This window comes from Rhinolophus sinicus, linkage group LG01 (assembly GCF_036562045.2).
Source record: "Rhinolophus sinicus isolate RSC01 linkage group LG01, ASM3656204v1, whole genome shotgun sequence".
NCBI classification, from domain to species: Eukaryota; Metazoa; Chordata; class Mammalia; order Chiroptera; family Rhinolophidae; genus Rhinolophus; species Rhinolophus sinicus.
The window spans coordinates 187,195,993-187,222,751 of NC_133751.1; positions in this window are offsets into that span (position 1 = coordinate 187,195,993).

The following is a 26,759-nucleotide window of genomic DNA, read 5'->3' on the forward strand; positions in this document are numbered from 1 at the left end:
AACACAACATGTTTATTTAATCACAATTCTTGGGTTAAACAATTCTAAGCTGTTGTTTAGCTCTCACTGGGTTGGAGGTCTACAAGCAGCTGCAGTTTAGGTTCTGGAGTGGATGCACTTAAATTCTCCTCCAGCAGGTTCACCTGGGTTTATTCTAATGGAGGAGGCAGAAATTTAAGAGAGATAAGGAAGAGTTTACAGTCCTTTGAGGGCTAGATTCAGGACTGACACAGCATCACTTCTGCCATATTATTTTATTTCTTTTTTAGCAAAATAAGTCAGCCCAGGTCCGAGGATGGGGAAATAGATGCTACCTTTTCATGGAAGGGATTAGAAATTTTCATTGAATATTATGTGGTTCTACAGAGGGTTGAAAAATTGGGGAATTTTTCATAATCAAATATTTTATGCTATCAGAAACATTACTGGAATCCCAGACATCTTGGACTGATTTGGATACTCGTACAGGTGTGATTTCACCTAATTTCACAGTGTTCTTTTGGATGCTATGTTTGGCCTTGTTTTTTTCACTTTATAGGACAATGGATGGAAAAGAAAAAACAAACAAAAATAACTATACCACTACTGATTTGTCTAGTTTTCATAGTTTTAATCTAACTCATTCCTGGGTTTATTATTTTCCCTACTGTTCTTGTCCTTGCACAGTGCTACTCATCAACTGTCAAGTAGTAATTAAACATGTTTATATTAATATTTTGAGGGGTTATTTCTCTCCCGGTGGGACACTACCTTAGGGAATCCAAAGTGCATATAAAAAACTAAGTGAGTCAAGACAGCTATTTACCAGAATTTAAGACCCTAATTGAAATAGTAGGCCTTAGGCCCATCTAAAGCATTCTGACATTCTGTACTACCTACATTAATATCATTTCTGAAGTATATTTGAAATCTGTCATGTCTAAATATTAAAGATTAAGGCGAGGAATCAATACTGGTTTCTTATCTTTGGAATAGATAGGAAAAAAACAAATATCCCTAAGAACATAGAATAAGAGTCATCATTTAACACTAACAAACAAGCAAACTAACACAAAAGGTGCTGTTTTATATCTCTAGTATCAATTGGTGTGCTATCAATAACCTACTTAAATGACCACAGACTTACTGAGTCCCTGGATATACTTGAGAAATCGAAATATTAGAATAAAATAGAATTCGTTAATTCAAAATAGGTTAACCATTTTATTTTACTAATAGCTATCATTTTTGACTGGCACTTTGAGCATTAATGTAATTTTTCTTATTTGCTCTTCACAACATCATAAAGTTGGTGTTATTATAAACAATTTATAGATTAGTAAACTGAGTTTCCAATAATTCAAGTAATGTACCCCAAACCTACACAGCTATTAATGGTTGATCTGGGATTTGCAGTGCAGGCTACTTAACCCTTGAACCTATGCTCGTAACCATTGTATTATAACAATGGAGTCATATAAACTACTTAGAAAAAAAAAGTCTTAATTGAAAACATATTGAGAAGTGGAACAGCCTTTAAAATAATTACAGTGGAAAGAACTTTGTTATAAAATCTGTACACTCCCATCTTCATTAAACTCAAATCCTACTTCTTCTAAGAAGCTTCAGTGATGTGGTCAGAGGGATTTTACCCATAAATATAAGTGAATTCTCCCTTCCTGGGTTTCTTACTTCCAATACTCACATTTCCGATACTTATGTTCAATAGTACTGATTCTATTCTGGCTTGTGTTGAAGCTTTTACTAGACACTAAAGTTTCTGGACAGTGGAGGAGCATAAAAGATCAGCCTTACATGTAATAGAAAGTAATATGATTATACAGCATGTACATAAATCTTTAAAAATAAATGTACGTATCCACACACATATGACTTAAGAATGAACTTTCCATTCTTGATTCTCAATAGTTTCAGTAATTCTATGATGAGCTATTTCTAATTTATAGGGCTTTTAATAACTAAAAACAATAAGCATTTATATCAAGAAAATTATAGTCATTTAGAAATTAAATAGAAATAGATTTCAATATCTTATAAAAAAATGCTAGTGATCCATAGTTCTGTTCTTAAATGTTAAAAGCCTACCAATTATGAAGAGCAATGATGAAAGTACACTTAACCTAGAAACAAGCCATGGGCTAACCTAGTGCATCATATGACATTCTCTTTTAATTAACACACGGAAATACCATATAAGTTGGTCGTGGTAACGTACAGGTGGTGACATTTCAGGAATAAACCCTATTCTTAGGGATTAATTAGAATTTATTCAAGTACATAATAATGGAGTTTTAAAGGAAAATGATCCCACTGGGCCTGTTTACTCACTTTTTAATATATAGAGGGTATTTTAATTAACTCCATTGCTTTTAGTGCATTTCCCAGGTGCTGGAGAAGGCATTCTAATGCCTGAACATAACATATGATAAACCAATGTATTTTCTTCATCTTTTTTTGTTTGTTTGTTTATTACTTCTAAAAGTAACCATAATCTTATTTTTATCAAGTATAAAATTTAGAGAACATAAAAGTGTATACAGTATATATTTAGCAAAATCCTCTCCTTGGAGACAACTGTTGTTAACAGTTATTTAAGAAATAATTTTAGAAATAGTTTTTGTATCTATAAAACAAAAAATATATACATTTTTTTCTTTTCATTTTTAAGCAAATGGTTTTTTAATAATCATTCTGCATGTTGCTTTTCCTGTTCAGTGATGTATAAAGTGGATATTGTTCCATATTGCTACAAAAAGAGCTCCCTTTTTCATTTAGTTGGTTGTGTAGTATTCCACTGCATGGATAGATGTACTTCATACCTAATTTAACCAGTTCTTTACTAGTAGAACTTCAGGTTGTTTCTGATCTTTTATATTACAAATAATACTTCAACAACTTTTTAGGAGTCTTGCTCAAATATATAGGTATGGTCATGGGAGAAGTCCCTAGAGGTGGAATTGCTCTATAAAAGGGGTACATTGGTAATTCGTTCTGGCATTAGTCAAAGTACAGGCCGACGAGTTCGTACTCAATTATGCTATAACCAGCAATTAAGAGAGTGCCATTCTCTATACACTCTTCTCAACAAAGTTATCAAACTTTTAGACTTTTCTTTTTTTTTTCTTTAAATTTATTGGGGTGACAATTGTTAGTAAAATTACATAGATTTCAGGTGTACAATTCTGTATTACATCATCTATAAATTCCATTGTGTGTTCATCACCCAGAGTCAGTTCTCCTTCCATCACCATATATTCGATCCCCCTTACCCTCATCTCCCACCCCCCACCCCCACCCTCCTTACCCTCTGGCAACCACCGAACCATTGTCTGTGTCTATGAGTTTTTGTTTCTCATTTGTTTGTCTTGTTCTTTTGTTGCTTTTGGTTTATATACCACATATCAGTGAAATCACATGGTTCTCTGCTTTTTCTGTCTGACTTATTTCGCTCAGCATTACACTCTCAAGACTTTTATAAATTTGGTGGGCCAGAAACTGTAACAGTGCTGTTTTACTCTAAATGAATCTTATTATGAGTATTACCAAACATCTTTTTATATATTTAATCCATAATTCTGTTTTATTTTTTTGGTGTTGTTCCAGACTTTTTCATTTAGAAATTTAATTTAACATTTATTCTAATCTGATAATATAAGTGCATTAAAATATTTCTAAATATAAGGGGGTTTCTTTTGTTTTTTTTTTTTTCTGAGCATTGCATTGACTATATCCCTAGGTGTCTTTAATGTTATTATATACTAGCATTTTTATTTATTTATTTATTTAATTTTAACTTATTACCTTCCCACTCCCGGAATAGAGTCTTTGTTGTCTGAATTTGTAATGATTTATAGTTTTATAGCATTGACAACAGATAATATGCAATTTCTACATTTGGAGAATATATAAAAGTTTGGGGGTACGAGCATACAGTAAGTTTGAAGACCCATGAAAATAAGATGCTTGCTCCATTTTTACAATCTAAAGTTCAACATATATCCATTAGATAATCCTTTGTTACCAAAGCAGATCTATTGTTAGGTTGGTGCAAAAGCAATTGCAGTTTTTACACCAACCACAAAATTACTTTTGCACTGACCTACTAGATATACCTTATTTTACTTAGGTCATGTATATTGTTACTTGTGTTTTACTCACTAGAGGGATTGTGAATTGAGAGCACTGCACTACAAAGAACAGTTTCATATTTATTTATGTAGTATTTACTATTACTATTGGGGGGATCCAGAATGAGCCACCACAAGATGTGCCTCAGTGGTATGCAGATTACTTTGAGCTAAACACAATTTTAGCTACAGTCTCAAGAGAAACTTCTGCCCCTCCATTTAACAATGTAGAACTTGAATTAAGGGCCTTGCACGTAATCAGAGATTATCAGAAATAACTTCTTTTGATCTATCTATATGGCAGGGCAAACTTCTAATTACTACACCTCTGTTCTTCTTATCATCCATAAGGACCCTATGAAGCCCACAAGGTGCATCTCTAGCTGAGGACATCTTATCCCACAATCCCCCTTTCTATCTCCAAATATGTGGGTTCTTGTCTGCATGAAATTAAACTTGATATTCTCTTGTCAATCTGCCTCCTGCTGATTTGATTTTTCAGACAGCCAAAAGAAGCAGAGGAGAGAAAGGAGAATTGTTCCTTTTCCCCACAGTATGAGCATACAGGTTCTTTTTTTATTCAAAGCATTACAACTCATTACTGTACTTATTTATTTTTATACTCATATAGCTCCATATATGAGAACCCCTTCAACATGATTCCTGTCCTCTGGGCATTATCTATTTACTGAAAACACAGAAATTCATCTTTTTTAAAAAGCAAACCAAAACCTCCTTACTATTCACTTTGTTATACAACAAAATGTTTCAGGCTCATCTTATACTTTCCTTTTTTTTCAGCTTTAGAATCAATTATTCTTCCAAGTTACCTTGTTTCCTTTTAATAGGGAAAGTATTTAGAAACCAGGATATGTATTCTCATTCCAGCTTGTGTGTCATTGTTTCTAGTCTCTCTCTCTCTCTCTCTCTCTCTCTCTCTCTCTCTATATATATATATATATATATACACATATATATTATATATATACATATATATGTATAATGTATATATATACACACACACACATATATATTCATATAGATAAGAGAGAATTATATTGATACCACCAATTTAATCCAACCTCCAAAGTTCTTTATGTCTGTTACCATTCTTTTACAGTGAGAAGCTGGGTTTCAGCAATAAATTTTCTTATTTGCTACATCCTACAACACACACAAATTAGTTTCAGAATTCCTATAGCCATGCCATTTCAAAAAAATAAATTCCAGGACGTCATAGGAATAATGGCAGCGAGGTGGTCTTCTTGAGTTTTCCTCCGGAGCTTACCACAAACTGAACATCTATAACCCATCAAAGGACTCTGCTCATCACACAGAACAGCTAAGAGACTCGTAGAAGGATTACTTGAAAGTGGGAACTGGGCCAGCAAGGGAAGAGGGAAGGGAGCCCAGTGGAAACTAGGCCCGCATCCCTGGCTAGTCCTAGGGATCCTAGGGGGTCCTAGGACAGAACAGAGACCACAAGAGCCAGGAGGTGGGCTCTTTGTCTGCGTCCCACAGCTGATCTGTCCTTCTGAGAGAGCAGCATATCCAGCTTTTGAGGCAGTAACCTCAGCTGAGACCTCCAGCTGGGCCCTAGGTCGGACAAAGGACTTAAACACCATACCTGGGCCCCTCCACCCACTCTCCCAATCCCACCCCCCCCCTTTCAGAGACTCAAGCTGACCCCTGAACTGAGGAGTAGTGTCATATTACAGAGGAGCAGTAGCACTCAGGATCTAGGAGGACCCGGTTTGCAGCTGCTGTGACCCAGGGAAGAGGCTGGGAAGAGTGTGACACTGCTGGGCTAGGAAAGAGAAGACCCCTTCATCCCCAGCCCCCACCCTTTCTGGCCTGCTTAGGGCAGGGCAGTTACAACTATGGAGACACTCCCAGGGGTCAGCAGCAGGTGGCAGAGGCACCTCTGGGCTCTCAGCAGCTCAGAAATCTCCCGCCCTCCACATACACACACTCTCGCACACACACAGAAGAAGTGCCCTAAGACTCAGGAGACCTGGGCACATGGCTGGCTGTGTTACTCTCAGTGTGCATATGTGTAGGCAAGAGCAGAAACTGCACTGACTTTGTAAAAACTACCATCAAGACCCCATAGCCCCACCCAACTAGAACTGCAGTCCCAGAGTCACTCTGGGAACCAGGTGACCCGCTCTGTCTGTACAAGACCCAGAGGACTCTTTGGTACAGCAGAGGACAACCTGGAGATTGCTTGGTGGGCTTAAGCCAAGACTGGCACTGCTTTTTTGTTTTGTTTTTGTATTTTTAATATTTTTGCCTGTGTTGAGTGTGGTTATCGGTTGTTTTCACATGTGAGTGTACTTGGTCTTTCTTTATTGTTGCTGTTGTTGTTGTGCTTGGTGATTTGCTTTGTGCTGAAATTGCCTACACCAGGTCCCAGCCCAAGAAGCACAGGATTCAATACACCCAGAGGCCAACTCCAGACCAAACCAGAGTATTACAGGGTTTGACCTACAAGTGACAAACCCAGAGGGAATTCTCTACAGGCACAAGAGCCCATAGGCGTCAAGCCTCATTTGAGCGGTCAACCCTCACGCAGCAGAACATCCACTGTGGGCAGAGCCAAGTCTCACAACTAGTCAGTGTGGGAGTCAATCCCACCTACTGACAAGCCAAAAGCAATTAAAGTTTAACTTTAACAGGACAATATACACAACACAAGGGTCACCTTTGGAGCACACACACAGGAGAATAGGGAAGTGGTGCAAGTCAAATATAAAGGACAAATACTACATAAGATAACCCAGCAGAAACCAAGAACCCTAGGGGATCTACCTAATACATTGATGCAAACACAGAGAGTCAGCCAGAATGGGGAAACAAAGAAACATGTCCCAAATAAAAAAAACAGAAGAAACCTCCAGAATTGGAACAAATGAAATAGAGGTAACCAACCTATCAGAGACACAGTTCACAACATTGATAATAAGAATGTTTAAGGAGCTTAGTGATGACATAAAGAAGGATCGAGAAATCATAATGAACAAACAGTTAGAATTAAAAATGCAATTACTGAAATAAAGAACTCACTTGAAGGAATTACCAGCAGGTTAGATGAGGCAGAGGATCAAATCAGCAACTTAGAAAACAAGTTAGCAGAGATCACCCAAATGGAACAACAACAACAACAACAACAAAAAGAATAAAAACAATGAAAATGGTTTAAGAGACCTCTGGGATAACATCAAGTGCAACAACATGTGCATCATAGGAATACCAGAAGGTGAAGAGAGGAAGCAAGGGATTGAGAACATATTTGAAGTAATAATGACCAAAGACTTCCCTAACCTGGTGAAGGAAACCCACATACAAGCCCAGGAAGTGCAGAGAGTTCCAACCAGGATAAACCCAAACAGGTCCATACCAAGACACATTATAGTTAAACTGGCAAAAGTTAAAGACAAAGAGAGAATCCTAAAAGCAGCAAAGGAAAGACAGCAGGTTACATAAAAGGGAACTCCTATAAAACTATCAAATGACTTTTCTACAGAAACTTTGCAAGCCAGGAGGGAGTGGCAGGAGGTACTCAACATAATGAAAAACAAAGGTGTACAACATAGACTGCTTTATCCAGGAAGGTTATCATTTGAAATTGAAGGAGAGACAAAGAGCTTCCCAGAAAAGAATAAGCTAAAGGAATTTATTACCACCAAGTCAGCATTGCAGGAAATATTAAAAAGGCTTCTGTAAGCAGAAGAAAGATGAAAACAATCTAACTACAAATAAAAAAAATGGCAATAACTATGTACCTATCAATAATCACTTTAAATGTAAATGGATTAAATACTCCAATCAAAAGATATAGGGTGGCTGAGTGGATAAGAATGCAAGACCCTTGCATATGCTGGATACAAGAGGCTCACCTCAGATCAAAAGACACACACAGGCTGAAAGTGAAGGGTTAGAGTAAGATATTTCATGCAAATGGAAATGAGAAAAAAGCTGGAGTTGCAATAGTTATATCTGACAAAATAGACTTTAAAATGAAGAATATATTAAAAGACAAAGATGGGCACTACATAATAATAAAGGTATCAATCCAACAAGAGGACGTAACCCTAGTAAACATCTATGCACCCAACATAGGAGCACCTAAATATATAAAACAGATATTGACTGACTTAGAGACAGAGATCAACAGTAACACTATCAGAGTAGGGGACTTCAACACACCTCTGACAACAAGGGACAGGTCTTTCAGACTGAAAATCAACATGGAAACAATGGCTTTAAATGACACATTGGACCAGTTGGATTTAATTGATGTTTTCAGAGCATTTCACCCCAAAACTGCAGAATACACGTTTTTCTCAAACACACATGGGACATTTTCCAAGATAGACCACAGGTTAGGTCACAAAACAAGTCTTGATAAATTTAAGAAAATTGAAATACTAATTGTCTTCTCTGATCACAGTGCTAGGAAATTAGAAACCAATTACAGGGAACTGACTGGAAGACACACAAATACATGGATGCTGAATAACATGTTACTAAATAATGAATGGGTCAACCATGAAATCAAGGAAGAAATCAAAAGATATCTCGAGAAAAATGAAAATGAAAACACTGCAACCCAAAATCTATGGGATACAGCGAAGCAGTCCTAAGAGGGAAATTCATAGCAATGGAGGCCTACCTAAAGAAACAAGAAAAATCACAAATCGACAGTTTATCTTCACACTTCAGGGATCTGGAAAAAGAACAGCAAAATAAGCCCAAAGGGAGTACAAGGAAGGAGATAATAAAGATCAGAATGGAAATAAATAAAATAGAGACCAAAAATAAAAGTATATATATATATGTATATGTATATATATATATGTATATATATAAATATATATACACACACATATTTGTATGTATATATGTATATATACATATATACATATATGTATATATGTATATATGTGTATATATATATATATATATATATATATATATATGCAAAAGAGCAATGAATCCAAGAGCTGATTTTTTTAGAGAAGATAAACAAAATTGACAAACCTTCAGCCAGACTCATCAAAAAAATGAGAGAGAGGACCCAAATTAATAAAATCAGAAATGAAAGAAGAGAAGTGACAACAGACACCACAGAAATACAAAAAAAAAAATAAATAAGAAATTAGACAATCTGGAAGGAAAGGACAATCTTCCAGAAGCATACAACCATCCAAGGCTAACTTAAGAAGAAACAGAAAACCTGAATAGACTGATTACCACCAGGGAAATTGAATCAGTAATCAACAAGCTCCCAACAAAGAAAAGCCCTGGACCATATGGCTTTACAGGTGAATTTTACAAAACATTCAAAAAGAATTATCACCTATTCTCCTCAAACTATTCCAAAAATTCCAGAAGGAGGGAAGGCTCCCAAACACTTTTTATAAGGCCACTATCACCCTGATCCCAAAATCAGACAAAGACATTACAAAAAAACAAAAACAAAACAAAACAAAAAAAACTACAGGCCGATATCCCTAATGAACATAGATGCAAAAATCCTCCACAAAATATTAGCGAACAGATTTCAGCAATACATTAAAAAGATCATACGCCATGATCAAATGGGATTCATTCCTGGTATGCAAGGGTGGTTCAACATCTGCAAATCAATTAATGTGATACACTACATTAACAAAAGGAAAAATAAAAAAAAACATATGATTATATCAATAGATGCAGAAAAAGCATTTGACAAAATCCAGCAGCCATTTATGATAAAAAAAAACTCTTAAGAAAGTGGGGATAGAGGGAGCATATCTCAACATAATAAATGCCATATATGATAAACCCACACCTAACATCATATTCAATGGGGAAAAGCTAAAACCATTCCCCTTAAGATCAGGAACAAGGCAAGGTTGCCCACTTTCTCCACTTCTATTCAATATAGTGCTGGAAGTTCTAGCCACAGCAATCAGACAAGCAAAAGAAATAAAAGGCATCCAAACTGGTAAGGAGGAAGTAAAATTGTCATTATATGCATATGATATGATACCATATATAGAGAACCCTAAAGACTCCACCAAGAAACTATTAGAACTGATAAATGAATTTAGTAAAGTAGCAGGATACAAAATTAATATTCAGAAATCAGTTGCATTTGTGTATACCAATAATAAAATATCAGAAGGAGAACTTAAGAAAACAATCCCATTTACAATCGCTTCAAATACTACAAAATACCTGGGAATAAATTTAACCAAAGAAGTAAAAGATCTGTACTCAGAAAATTATAAGACACTGAAGTGAGAAATTAAAGACGATACAAATAGATGGAAACACATACCATGCTCATGGATAGGAAGAATATCGTTAAAATGTCCATCCTGCCTAAGGCAATATACAGATTTAATGCAATTCCTATCAAACTACCAAGGGCATTTTTCACAGAAATAGAACATATAATCCTAAAATTTATATGGAACTATAAAAGACCCCACATAGCTTCGGCAACATTGAGAAATAAGAACAAAGTGGGAGGTATAACGATACCTGACATCAAATTATACTACAAGTCTACAGTAATCAAAACAGCATGGTACTGGCATAAAAACAGGTCAATGGAAGAGAATAGAGAGCCCAGAAATAAATCCATGCCTATATGGTCATTTAATCTCCAACAATGGGAGCAAGAATTTATGGTGGGGTAAAGACAGTCTATTCAATAAATGGTGCTGGGAAACCTGGACAGACACATGCAAAAAAAATGAAGCTGGACCACCTCCTTACACCATATACAAGAATAAATTCAAAATGGATTAAAGACTTAAATGTAAGATCTGAAACCATAAAACTACTAGAAGAAAATATAGGAAGAAAGTTTACAGCTATTACCCGGAGTAAGATTTTTACTGATATATTCCCTCAGGCAAGGGAAATAAGAGAAAAAATAAACATGTGGGATTACATCAAACTAAAAACTTTTTTCACAGAAAAATAGTGAAATCCTACTGAATGGGAAAATATATTTGCCAATGATATAACCGATAAGGGGTTAATATCTCAAATTTATTAAAAAACTCATTTAACTCAACTCCAAAACAAACAACCCAATTAAAAAATGTGCAGAGAACATGAAGAGACATTTTTCTAAAGAGGGCATACCGATGGCAAACAGAAATATGAAAAAATGCTCAACCTCACCAACCATCAGAAAAATGCAAATTAAAACCATAATGAGATACTACCTCACTCCAGTCAAAATGGCTATCATCAATGTATAAACAAACAACAAGTGCAAGCGAGGATGTGAAGAAAAGGGAATCCTTGTGCACTGTTGCTGGGATTGCAGATTGGTGCAGCCACTATGGAAAACAGCATGGAAGTATCTCAAAAATCTGAAAATGGAACTACCTTATGACCCAGTAATTCCACTCCTAGGTATCTATCCAGAGAAATCCAAAACTCCAATTCAAAAAAATGTATGCACCCCTATGTTTATCGCAGCACTATGCATAGTAGCCAAGATGTGGATACAACTGAAATGCCCATCAGTAGACGACTGGATTAAGAAACTGTGGTAAATTTATACAATGGAATGTTATGCAGCCATGAAGAAAAATGAAATCTTACCATTTGCAACAATATGGATGGACCTAGGGAGCACTATGCTAAGTGAAATAAGTCAGACAGAGAAAAACAAATACCGTATGATCTCACTTATATGTGGAATCTAAAGAAAAGAATAAATGAACTAATCAGAAAAAAAATAAAAATAAAAAATTCCAAAAGCAGAGTGCAATATTTATTTGCAGTTTATTTCCTTTAAGCTGAAATGTAAGATGTTTAACTACATTATAAAGTCCATTTACATTTAATGTCATATACCTCTGTGTATCTACCATATTACTATTTTGTTTTCACCCTGTTTTTCTTTTTTTGCTTTCCTTTTGATTAATCAGATGTTATATATTTTTAAAAATATTCTTTTAGTTGTTACTCAAGATATTACAAGATTTATCCTTGATTATTTGTAGTTTAATAAAAATTATTTGCCACTTCTCTAATAATACTAGAACTTTAGAATACTCATCTCTGTTTACCACATTTTTGCCTGTCGATTTGTTTAGTCATACATTTTAATTCTACATATGTTTAAAACACACTATTCTCATTAGTATTGCTTTTCATTGTCAATATTTACTTATATTTACCTACACAGTACTTAGCTTTTCTGTTGTACTTTATTTATACCTGTATTTGTTGCATTGTTACATAGATTCAATGCTCACTGAAAGATCTTTTACGAAAGAAAAGTGAATCATGCGAAAAGACTTATGGACAAAATATTACTGAATTTTTGCAATTTCAAAGCTGTTTGATTGTCTCGTTCACGTTTGAATGATATTTGACATAATATAATATTCTAGTGACTGTTTCTGTCCTTGCTGGTATCAAAAGTTTTATTCTACTTCTTTTCAGAATTGAATGTTGTTCTGGAGAAGACTGAGCCCAGACTGATTTTTTTTTCTTTTTTCATAAATAAATGAATTGATTTTTTGCTCTGATGATCTAAATCATTCTTCATTTTTCTCAGAGGTAAAAATATATACTTTTAATATTTCCTGGGATACATGCAATTTCAATCTATACATTCAAGTGTGTTTTTATTTAGCAAACATTTCTCATGTTTTAAGTTAATTATATTCTCTACTCCAGTCTATTCCCTACTTTGTGGATTCTAATTATGGACATATTATATATCCTTGGTTTTTCCCCATGTATTTTTCCTTCTAGAACTTTAAAGTTATTTCTGTCTCACTTTTTTTCCTTATTATTATTTTCCTCTATGTTCCTTGTGTTTTCTGGAGTCAGTAGTCTCATAATTTTCCCAATCTTGTTTTGATTTTATGTGAAGTTTTAATTTTTTTCTTTACTTCTTTCTTGAGCTCTGTCACCTTATATTTTATCCTTTTTTTCTCACTATCTATTCCTTGAATCTTTCTATATATGCTTTATACTCTTGTTTTATAGAGCTCATTACTTAAGATTTTAAATCATGAGAAAAAAATGTAATATTCTTCATCTAATTTATGACAAAATTTTCTTCTGACTATTGTTAAGTTGACATTTGTTTTCTACTTGTTTTTATAACTTTTTTTGTAATATGTTTATATTGATTCTGCATTAATTTCTCTAACTCATCTTTCAATAATGTAAAATTTCCTGGACTAGCTATTTGCAGAAGATTATTGTAAGAAACACTCTGGAGCTATTTTTCTGCTAATGAAAAAATTTTATGAGTTAGTTTAATCTTCACTTCTCATTAGCCATACAGAAGGGCACACAGCTATTAAACTATAATCAAATATGTTCTATACTTCCCTAAAGTTCAATATGAGTTGAGTTATCATCTATTAGAAATTTGGCTTAAAACAAAAAGTTTATTGTTCAACTCAACTTCCTGCTTTTCAGAACCAAACTGAATATAGAGAAGTTTCATAACTCAGCCACATGTATCTAGTTCTGGCTTTTGGAAGTAGAACTTTCTATTTTCCAACTCAGGATAGGCACTTCACTTTGAAGAATTGCACTTTTTCTGGTTCTTTCTGATATTTGCATTAATGACTACCTTCTCTCTACTTTTTCCCATACCTCTGCTCAGTCTTCAATTTTTATGATACAGTTTCCATTAATTTTTCCATAATTTTAGTAAAGATGGAATTTGTGTTTCCATTTTTTCATTATTCTAGCTGTGTCTGGATAATTTCTAAGAAAAGCAAAATAAATGCAGATCTTATGACTTGCCATCAAAATGGAAAGTTTTTTTTAAATAGTTTTTTCTTGGATATTAACGTACTGTGCTAATATAGAAAACAGTATATTGCAGTCATTTTTAGAAAGATACTGAATGTTGAATTTTATATCAAAAGGTCTGGGAATCTTAGTTTTTTGTGTTTTTCTTTCCAAACAGAAACAAACTTCGCAATTCCTAATTATCACTAATGACTTTAAAATTCAATTTAAGTAAAGCTTTTATATAAGAATTACTCAGAAATGGTTAAGATACATTAATAATCAGTTAACATTTTAAATGTTTTTTATATAAATTGTGGACCCTCTCCCAACCACTGCCCTGAGAAGAAAGACTCATTTGATATGAACCCTGAGAAAGAATTTTTCTGTGGAGATGAACTCTTCAAAGTGAAACGAGGGCCCAAATTTTAAATGGATGAGGCCATTTGTTGACAGGGATTCCTCGTATGCTCTGTATACTGGAAAGAACCGAAGATTATACTGCCAGTTTTTCACACTGAGCCCCACTTGTTTACACTGTGAAGTCAACCAATACACAGTAAACCCTGGTTTCCGCTTTGTATCAAATAACTAAGATCTGTCCCATCCAATCATATCTGCACGATTTGGATACCTCATTTACGTAAAACGGACCTAACTGGGAACCTGGGTGGGGACTTTAGCTGGAAAGCTGGCTTCTCTTTTGTCTCAGTGGAACACAATTTAGGTTGCTACCTAAATCTGTGTCTCCTGGGCTGCATCTTTTTTTACTCAAATAAATGCTTTTTATTCTTATTAGAGTCTAAAATCATTTTGGTTTACAAATGAAATATTTTATTTATTTTAAATAATCTTTCTTTTGAGTAATCTTGGAGAAAGTATAAGTATGAAACAAAGAGAGAAACCATAATGTAAATGACTGAGAAATTTGATTCAATAATATGAAAAACAAAACTTGTATATGAAAAAAAAAGAGATAAAGAAAAACATTGATCTGGAAATCATTAAAGATTTATAATTTAATGTGTAAGCAAATCCATATTGTTAAATCAATAAAAGATAAAAAATGAATAAAGGAACATTTTCTAATAATATTTATCTTGATAAATTTCTATTTAACCTATTTTTCATGTTTCTATCTGTATTTTACCCAACATTGCTATGTTTTTAAAGACGATGAATCAAAATGAGAATAATGACGCTATCTTGATAAGAAGAAATTATTTTTGGGCCAATAAACATGAAAATATTTAAAGTCACTATAACAAAATGAATAAAAATTAAAATGATGAGATAGTAGTTTTTTTCCTATGAGATTAGTAATACTGAAAAAATAGGCAATGGTCAGATAAAGGAAAAAAAAAATCACATCAGATATGACTCAGAATGTAAATTAGCATAACATTTGACTATATATATATATATATATATATATATATATATATATATTCTTTTTTTTTAATTAACATTTTTTTGTCCACTTTGACTCTGAAGTTAAATTTTTGGAAATTCATCCTCACAAAAACTCTGTCCAAGTTTGTACAGAATCCATTGTTAATCACAATATGATTTTAATGAAAAATTGGAGCAACCTAATGTCTATCAATAATTTGTTAAATAAATTATGGTTTATAAATGTAATGAACATCATGTGGCCATTAAAAATAAAAGAGAGAATAGGATTAAGCAGCTTGTGCAATATGAAACTTTTTTAAAAACCTATAATTTAAACATCTGCATATATACTTGCTCACATAAATATGTGATCCAGATATCTGCTACTATGATGTTCCACAGTCTTCTGAGTTCAACATTTTTAAAATTTTTATTTAAATAAACTTACTTGAGCCCCATCCTCAGGACTGGGGTAGTCAAGTTCTCTACATAGTATGCCAAGGGTTATCAAGAGGTTGACATTTTTACCCTCATTCTGTAGGCTTCTTGATTCCCATTATGATCTTACATTCTGAGATAGTTCATTTGCATAATCCATGATGCCTCAGGCAAAGAATAGAGGATCTCCTTCTTCACTTTCCAGAAAACAGCTCACACAGGGTTATTGTGTATCCCCCAAGACTTTTGTTTGGGGATATCTAAAGGAGACGATCAGCATGGAACAGAACAGGCGGCAAATTAGCTTTTAATAATAGACATGCCAGTTATAAATCCCTGGGTCATTTATACCACAGGACATTTCTCACCCGACAGACTTCTTCTGTCCTGTTGCTGGGACACTTTCTTTCTTCTGGAACCACTTTTTGTAACTTACTATTCTATCAATTCCTAATCCCCACACTATTGTTTATCAAAAAAAGACTCAAAATCTTAGTATTCCTCTATTATAATAAGCAAGTAAATTTAATATTTTTGTAATAATCCTTTCATTCCATATTATATCTAGGAGTCTAAAACTTTGCAATTAAGAAGCATTCCATCCATGTTTTAATCTAAAGATCCATTCTTCCCCTAAGAGAAATTTCTACAGAATTCCTAGGGTCTCAACTCAAAATACAGCTTTCAAAAGCAGCTTTTAATCCTCTCTATTAAGATAGATATAGATATTCACAGACATATAAATAACTCGTGTGTGTGTGTGTGTGTGTGTGTGTGTGTGTGTGTGTAGTCTGAAAAGATACACACCCAAATGTATATGAAACTTATCTCTGGTAGTCAAGTTGGGTATTTGGGAGAGCTAGTAGGGTGGCGCTCAATTTTTAAGGCTTTGAATTTACCTCTCCATACGTTTTAAGAAAAACAAGCATTGGGTAATTTTCAAGTTAAAATATACATAATTCAAAGATAAATTGGGAAGCATCTCAGGCAAAGTAAAACACAATCATTCAGACATTTGGAGATATATTATTTCCAGTGACAAAAGAGAATCTCACTCAGAGTCCATCATCTATGTTTGATTTTCATTTGAGACCACCAAAAAGGAAATGACCTAGGCCCTAGAAAGTTGTTTCTGTGTGTGTGTGTTTAAATGGAGAAATCAGTAGTCTCTCTCTCTCTCTCTCTCTCTCTCTCTCTCTCAGTATTTAACATTTCTGTCTTCATTTAGGAAAGGCTGAAGTGTACCAAGAAGACCTGTAGAACTTCACTGTCCAACATGGTATTCAATTGCATCATGTAGCTATTGAGCACTTTGAATGTGACTAGTGCAACTGAGAAAATATAGCTTCATTTGATTATAATCAATTTAATTTTCATTTCAGAACTAGCACTTAATTCAGGTATTGGAAAACTCAGAGATTTTTGAAAAAATGTGGGTATATGAATCAACCTTTTTAACTATACATTTTATGAAATTTAATTACATGTCAAATATTGCCAATGAAAACTTAGTATCTAAATTAAGATGTACTGTAAGTGTAAAACACATGCCAAATTTCAAGGATGTGGCTTAACAAAAAGAATGTGAAGTATCCCATCAATACATTTTATATTGATTAAGTGGTGAAAGTACATTACTTTAGGTATACTAGATTAAGTAAAATACATTATTTATATTAGTCTCACCTGTTTCTTTTTACTTATTTTAATGTGGCTAATAGAAAATTTAAAATTACATATGTGGCTCACATTATACTTATGAGTATAATTAACAGTGCTGAACTGCAGGATAAAAATATAATTTAGTGCAGAAGCCACAAACTATTAGGGAACACTTAATCCACAGACTTCTATTGTTTGTTCATGTAATGTTTTAAGTTTTTTTAATTATTTGCCAGCAATACACACACACACACACTCACACACACACACACACACACACACACACACATACACACACACACTCATATATACAGAGGGTGCCCCAAAAAAATGTATACACATTTTAAGAAATGAAAAAGCTGTATTAAAATTACAGTGATGGCAACCACTTTGAGCACCTCTTGTAATTGCAGAAGTCAAACGTGACAGTCCAGCTGCCAATAAGAAATAAAACAACTGTGCCAGACCTCTGAAGAGATCTGAGTTTGAAATCTTTGAGGGACATGACAGAATGAGGTAAAAGAAGTAGAGATTTCACCCATGAAATTTGTCCTCTCAAATGTTCTCTGCACTGGATAGTTTCCCTTTTTCTAGCTACAAAAATTGATCAACATTTTACAAGGTGAAAATACTATTGAACATTTTAACAGCTGCTCATAAATCAGGTGACAAACCAGAATGAAGCAACATCTTCCACTGTGGTACAAAAAATCCTAGTTATATTTAATGCAGAGACGGCTCCTTTAAATCCTAGGAACCTCCCAGATCCTGTCTGCACTATTGGCCTATATGACAGGCTTTAATTAGCACAGATTTTTCACGTTCATGGATAGATTAGAAATTTGGAAGTACTTAATAAAAAAGGTCTGTTACCTTGACCAGTCTGAAATTGCAGTTAGAGGACATTTGCTTGCTCCAAGGGCTGACTGCATACAAATATATGAATATTAACATTGTGCAGACAAAAATGAAGTTTTAGGCTTTTAACTAAAGAAATAACTATTTTGATCTACTGTTTAATACCGCTGAAAAATGTGAGTAACGGCTTTTTGTAATACCTATGAATGAAATGTAACTAATTTCTTTGACACCCGTTCAAGCATCATAGATTTTCTTTTGCCTATTGAATTGAAAAAAAATGAGGTGGAAAAAAAAAATGATTCTATTCATCTTCTACTTTAGCTAGCTCCCCATACATAGCTTATACTCTAATAGGATACAGAGACTAGTAGAAACAACATAAATAGACACATACATATGTAGGGATTCAGAATGAGTCCCTCCAAGATGGCTCAGCAAACAGTTGTTTACTAAACGTTAATGCTCTTCATCTCCCTGTGGATCGCCTTATTTTAAAGTGAAGGACTTATATACTGCACTTTGCCTTACTGTCTTTGAAATTTTTATGCTTGTGGGCATTCCCAGTAAGTATTCAAACTTGATTTTTCTCCTGTGAATCTGCTCTCCTCAGATGGGCTCAAATGTTCCCTTTTTCTTTTGGCTTCAAAAGACCTACCTGTTCTCCCCTAGTCTAACTTCCTCACCCAGAGCCAAGACTCTATGCTCAATATGGTTCCCTGCTGGGCAATAAAACTTTTCCAATATGTGCTCATTCTTTGGTCTCCTAGCCTTTGTTGATTGATTGATACCGAAATAGAAGGAATTAGGTAGAAAGCAGTATAGCTGAATGGGGGAGGCAGTAGTCCAAGAACATAAGCCTGGAAATAAGTGTAAAGTCAGATTATTGAAGGATATTAAGTAGGGAATGTAACAAATCCTATTTATATTTTAAGATGATTATTCTCATAGTTATACAAAAATAAAATGTTTGAAGATGGATAAGAGTGGGAGAACAGGGACATTAGGGAAAGAGGTATGTGTATATGGGTACAGGAATAAGTGTTCATTGAATGGATGTGAGATCAACATGTCTAATTAATAGAATCATACTAACAGTAAATGTTGGCAATTTCAACAATTGGTGAGAAAAAGAAACAATATTTATTGAGCACAAGCTACTTGATATGTTTTCTACATCAAATCCTTACAAAAGTCTATAGGTATTTTATTGAACTCATTTTACAGTTAAGAAAATGCAGACTCAGACAGGTTGCCTGAAGTCACATACAAGTAGCTGAGCTCCAAACCAGACATAGGATTACTCACATATGTAAATTTAATTAATAAACAAGCATTGCTGAGAACCTGTTGTTTCCAAAGATAGACACCATTTCTCAATAAAACAAAAACAAAGACTAAAACATATTTTGTCTTTGATTATTGTTAGGCAATAAAAACATGAACATAATTTTTGTTGTTGTTCTGTAATAATACAAGACTCTAAAATTATAACTCAAAGGTCTCAAATTTTTAACTTCTATTATCAATGGGACTTTTAATAGTTCAGTCCTATATCTTACAAAACAGCTTTTAAATTCTACATAATGTTAATGAAGGAAGTTAAATCAATCTTGTGTCTCCTTTAAAAAACCCTAACCAGGGTTTTTAAAGGTGTAAATTTAGGCCTTTTCAAAGGTGTAAATGGGTAGGAGATCGCAGAGGAAATCAAGCCATAATCTAAATAAAGTACTATTGATTTGTTAGTAGCTTTGCTAAAGCTTTTATTTTGTTGGGTGACTAAACATCACGGGCACTAGGCAGGAAGATGGATTACTATTCGCAAGAGTAGACAAGCAAATCACCTTTCAACTAAAATCAGGAATATTCACTTCCTATGCACCCAGCTACTCCATTCCTTAACAAATCTCCCAACCTTCTTGGGCTTAGTGAGGAAGGAAATTTTATTTTGTGTCCTAATCACACCCTTTTAGCAAATCTTTTATTCCTTGCTTTTTGTTTGCTTGTTTGTTTTTTCTATTTTAGAACCCAATTTTTGATATCTTTATCATTTTAGTTCAAGTTAGTCATTTATCAAGGCATTGGAATGGAGAAGCAGGCACAACACCTTCCACTGGGACAAACAAATGGACAATTGGCTACAAAAGTATCATTGTCTCAAATGGTACCTTGGAGTATGTAAACCTACCTGCTCAAAAACAAAAACAAAAAGCTTTCAGTAACACTAGGTTTCATCTTATTTCCTGCCCCTGCTTCACACCCCATTCTGGGAAGATAGTCCCAGTGGAAATGTTTTCTTTCTGCCTCAACCCCCCACTTCTATGAAATTAATTAAATGATGTCATGCTTCATTTTATCTGATTTGGAAGCAATTCATCACCCTTTGGCTGGTTGTATTAGTCCAAGTGATCAGCATATTAATTCATTTGTGAGAATAAGCTCAAGGGTAATTACAGTGAGGAGGTTTAATGCCTAAACGTGTTAATGTCTGTAATCTGAAGTATTTTCTCAGTACGGAACAATTGTTAGACAATTACTGTTGGATATGATTGCTCTCGTAGACAACAGACGCAGTGTCAAGAGGGAAATAGCAAAAGCTTGTTTTGCAAGTACTGTATTATCAGCAAGTTCTCACTTTCCCCCCAACAATATTTTCTACTATGTTCAGCTCATGTATAGTCATTCTAGTACTTAATCTTTACACTGTTGATTAAGTAAAAAAGTTGTATTTGTTATGTAAAAGATCACAGGAGACAGCTTTACACTTCCTGAAAGTCTTACTCTTTTCTTATTCTTTCTCTTCTGGTGCTTTGATTTCTTTCTGCATAAAATTACCAACTGAATAGCTTCCTTTTATTTCCCAATATGCCCCAGAGTCTCCATTACCTTTGTTTTTCTTTGCAGTCAGAAGATTCTTAAATCTGAAGGAATATCAAGAACCAAACTTTTAACAGAGAACAGTCCCTGTCAATTACCAAGTTGCAGTGAATTGGATAAACACAATGAGAGAACTTGTTTATTGATTAGTATTCATTACTCTGCTGCAGTAATTTTAAATGTGAATTTGAATTTAATCTGCATTACTTTTCATTCCTTTTTTTGCTCAAAGCTTTGTGATATAATTAAAAAATGTAAATGCAGTCATAGTTTCCACTCTACATGGTATTGTTTTCCTAGACCTCTTTTAGGTATGTATGGGTTTGTATCTAGTTGCAAGGAACAGAAAAAGTAGCTCAAATAACCCTTTGCAATAATACATGAAGAAGATATATCACCCTGTATAATTGAAACATCCCAAATTAAAGGAGTTTTAACCAAGTTTATGTTAGGACTCCAGTTTCATATACTGCAGTTCTCTGGTCTTCACACGCCTCTGTATGTTGGCTTTGAGCTCAGAATGGCTTCCCACATTAACTGAAATAGCTACAAAATCCTCATTTCTTCATCACCTTATCTGCATGCAGCCTTTACCTGTGGTTCCCCAAGCATTAAACAGAACACCTGGGCTCCTCTCTGATGAAGTGACAAGGATGAAATGCTATTCCCTGAACCAATCACTGTGGCCAGGAGAAGGCTCTACTCTCACTGGTTCTGACTCCGGATGAGCAGGCAATCAAAGTCCGTCAGAAGGACAAGGCCAATGAGGTTCAGAGGAAGGCTTTTTGGAGTCAAGACCTGCCCCTGGGAAGGGGGCCAATCTCAACCAAATTGCATCACTTCTAGACCATGGAGAAAGCAGGAGTGAACCAAGGTCTGTACGTACAAATAATTTGAGCATTTTGACCAAAGTGATAGAAAAATATTATAGATTTAATATTATACAATCAGGTATTAAATTCCAGTTTCCGATCATTACATTTTTGTTTCCCTGGACCCCAAAGTGGTTCAGTCACAGTGCAGTCAGGAAAATGGAAACCATTTGATGTATGCCAAAAATGATGAGTTTCAGTATAGATATAGTGGTTTTTACTACCATGGGAAGGATACGGATGAAAGTCAGGAAAGCTGCCATAGATCATTTCAACCTCTAGCACTCAAGGGATCACTGTGGTTCTTATGTTTGCTTACGCTTTGGCTGCAGCTGCCTCAGGAAAACAATGACGTCTCCTTTTCTTCTACTTTACCAAATCTCACAGAGGAACCTCTCATTAGCCAATTCTAACCAGAAATGGAAGGGGAAAAGATTCTGGGAAATGTATTAATAGTTTCTAGCTTCTCCTTTGCAATTCCTTATTATAGAGTGGTAGAAATATTGGGTAGACATAGACAATCAAACACATTCAGCATCTTTAATGGTTCCTTAAAAAAAAAAAAAAAAAAGCTTAATTGAGGTGTAATTCACATTGTATAAAATTCACCCATTTAACAATTCAGTAGCTTTTAAATATACACTAAGGTTTTGAATCATCACTCAAACCTAATTTTCAGACATTTTCATCTCCCTGCAAAATAAATTCTATGTCTGCTAATAGTCATTCCCCATTCCCACTGTCTCCCACCTCCCAGAACTAGGCAACCACTAACCAGTAATCTACTTTCTATCTCTATATATTTGTTTATTCTAGACATTTCATGTAAATAGAATCATTACAATATCTGATGTTTTGTGACTTGACTTCTTTCACTTAACTTAATGTTGTAAAGTTTTATCCATGTGTGGCATGTTTTCGTACTATATTCTTTTTTATTGCTGAATAATATTCCATTTTACAGATATACCACTTTCTGTTTATCTCTCCTTCAGTTGATAGACATTTGAGTTGTTTTCACTTTTTGACTATTATGAATAATGCTGCTATGAATGTACATTTACACATTTCTTATGAACATTATTTTCATTTCATTTGCTTTCTATTTTTCAAAGCCCTTTCTGTTTTGAAGCAGTCCTTCATGGGCCTTTTGTGTTCCTAAAATCTGTACTAGTTGTATCAAAATTGTAAGGTCCCAGTTTCTCTTTAACTGATCCATTTCTCAGAATTATTTATGTAGTTGGCTTGTTTACTGCTTGCTATAAAAGCAGGGGGTTCCTTAAGCTCTGGATTTCTTAGCTGCAGCATCAATGTACTGCATGTGTAGCATCCATCAAGGTCCACTGTGCTGTTCCATGAACTTGGGGTAAGAAAATTGCTGCAATTATACTAATACTCATGCTACTTGCATTGCTGGTGTAATCTTGGTCTGAACCATTAATTCTCTTCTCTACATTCAGTTCTAATGGTAAATTGTGGCAGTTTACTCCTTGCCATACATACTCTATGAGGATGGTAGTATTTCATTCTGATTTTTTCCCCCATTGGGTCCTCACAACAAGGCTATATGATAGAAAATTTAGGAGTAGAGAAGTTGGGTTACTTGCCTTAGGTCACAAAACTAATTAGATCACATTTACTGCTTCTTTCATTCGAAATAGGTAAGAACCTCAGAAAGAATGGGTACCAGTAACCAGTCTCTGGAGACTTTCTTTTACCTAAGTAGGGATTATAAAATAATTAAGAGGAGAAAATCACCACCTTAAAACTAAGCATATTCAGATTATCTTTATTTGATATGACATTATATCTCTGGACTCCTGTGTTTATTACTTTTCACCTCAGAGAATCCCTAGATTTCAGTTGATTTGCTTTTATAGAGAGTAAAAATCTGAATTCTTGAACTTTACCTACATCTTTTTACTACAAAACCTAGGGACTTTTACCTGTCCCTAACATTTGCCAAACCTCTTTTTGCCCAATGCCCCCAAAAGGAATAACATTCTACCCTGAGTTAAGATGAACTGATTTACCAAATAACGTAATATAATGAAACAGTAACCAAAAATAATTTTCAAGATGCCTCTATTACTATGCGAAGTGCTTTTAAATCAGTATTTATGGCAGAAAATTTTCTTGTAAAACATAATTTAAAAAATATTCAAATAAATTTATTTTATTTGGAATTCCCAAGCCCCCCAGGATTTCTGTGGTACAAGGGGGCATCCCGTTTAGCTGCATGACACTGCTCTGTACTGCTGTTTATATAATCATGCCGCTTTGCTTTAGAACAGCTAATGTAAAAAACATTTGCACAGAAGAATATGAAATGTGCAAAACAAAATAGAGAGCTTAATGTGATTTTTATTTAAGTTGGAAACTTTAAGTGGCTCATGATCAGATTCTTTGAAAATATTAAATTCACATGACAATTCTAGGAATATAAATCCATGACTAAAGTATAATAAATCTGACAATGAGTTTTTACCTAGGCATCAGAAAACCAAGGCCTCTTTCCTTATCATCTCCGTGGCCTGGAGTAAATGAATAAACCACTCCAGAGGCTCATTTTTTTTTTTTTCTGTCTAATGGAGATTCATTTATTCACTCATTCATTCATTCAATACATATTTATTAAAATATAATACGATCAGACTCTGTATTGAGGGGATAAAAATGAGAGTATGAAAATGAAGTCTAGCTTAAAAATATACTATTTAGTAAGAGGTAAATTCTATAAATAAATAATTCGGTACATTGTGATTAGGGCAATCAATATATGGGGGAAATTATTGTGGAAATATAGAACTAAACTATGAAAATGAGATAGAAACACAATCACAGAAGTCAAAGAAAATTTTGGTCTTAAATTCAGATAATGAATTTGCAAGAAGAAGAGGGCCTTCAAAGGGTTATTGTGACAGTTAAATGAGCCAACAAGTATGTTAATATCAAATTTAAAAAAATAATCAGAAATTAGCATAAACTAAATACAACTGCATATGAAATGTGCACTGATCAGCCTTGAAAATATAACTTTTCATTTGCGTTTCCCTACTTTACCCTCCACCACCAAAATTTTCCTCTATAACTTTTTTTTGTGTGTGCTCAGAGTCTTTGTAATAGTTATTTAAACAATTAATACATTTTAATATTGATTAAGCTCTTATGATGTTCCACAAACAGTTAGGGCTAGGGTCTAAGAGTTTTCAAAACATCCTTACTCTCATGTAGTATAATTTTAAAGGGGAGAAATAGATATCAGAAATGAGGTAAAGGAGGGAGGGAGAGTGGGAGGGAGAATAGAAGGGAAGAAAATAAACAATAACATACAGTAATTACTAAATTATGTAATGTCAAGAACAAAGAGGAAAATAAATCATGTTAAGGAAATAAAACATCAAAAGAGAAATAATGTTTTGAATAGAATCATCAGGGAAGAACTGTGATAAAATAACATTTGAAAAGACATTCCAATGAAGTAAGAGAGTAAGCAAATACGATGGTTTTGGAAAGATATTGCTTTAGCAAATGACAGTTTTATGTTCGCCAGCATTTGCAATTTCCTTTCCTTCCATCATACCCATGCAGCAAAACTCCAACCTTGGGCTAGCCCAGTAGTTTGTCTCCAATCTTACACTTCAGCTGCTGAGAGCTTTTGGAGAATATGACACCACCAAGAAAATATGTCTTCCACTAACCAGTTCAGCCTCCAATTGAGTCCTAGATGTTATCCAAAATTCATTCTAATTACTAGAGTCAGAACTCTTCCCCAGTCTCCACCATAGCTATCACAAATCGTTTCCATGCTCTGCCAAACTGTGAGCCCCCATGTCCTCTCCTCTCTTTCCTTTTGGTTCATATAAATAACTATATTGAATTCACTAGATAGAGACTCTTGAAAATTTTTGCCACAACCTTACAAAATTCTTACATGTGCATCTAACTTTCTTTTTTCTCTTCTGTTTCTAATAGAAAACGAGTTGCCTCTCCGATGTCAGACCAATTCTTAAAGCAAGCTTTTATAAGGAGCTTTGCTCTTTCTTGTATCTTCAATTTCTACCTCTCTGTTGGCTTTTATCCAGCACCACAAACACACTTGATCTTTTATATCTTAAAATAAACACTTCCCTAACCCCAAATTTGCATGCTTCCATTTAGCCATGTATTCATTATTCATTTTATTTCATTTAGTTAAGTGCATTAGTTTACTTATACGTGCTATCATTGTGCTAGGCTCTGGAGACATATTAATGAGAAAAATATAAAATAAAATAAAGACATAGTGTATACTAATCAAGCAATAACAGTAGTAGGTATTCAGTTTAAAACTGTGATAAATGTTTTAAGGAAAAACTAGTACTATAAAAGAAGTCCCTCGACTTTAAGACCTGACATAGTCTGGAAACTCAGGGAAGGATTCCCTAAAGGAACAATAAGCTCTGAAGCAATGAATGTGCAGTGTTGGTTTTTCAGGTGCACGGAACAGCATGTGCAATCCATAGTGCAGGAGAATCCTACAGCTATGTAGCTGGGGTGGAGAAGGCAAAGAGGTATTAGAACAAAAAGCCTGGAAAAGTAGACAGCTCTTTATCCAGAAGGAAGGAGAATCTTTACATATTTTAAGCAACTGAATGGCACAATTACCTTTAAGTTCAGAAGTATTTACTCTAGCACTATGCAGTGAAGAATTAGAGAATAAGAGTAAATGAAGGATGATCAGTTATTCCAGAGTTCAGAAACTCAGGAAAGA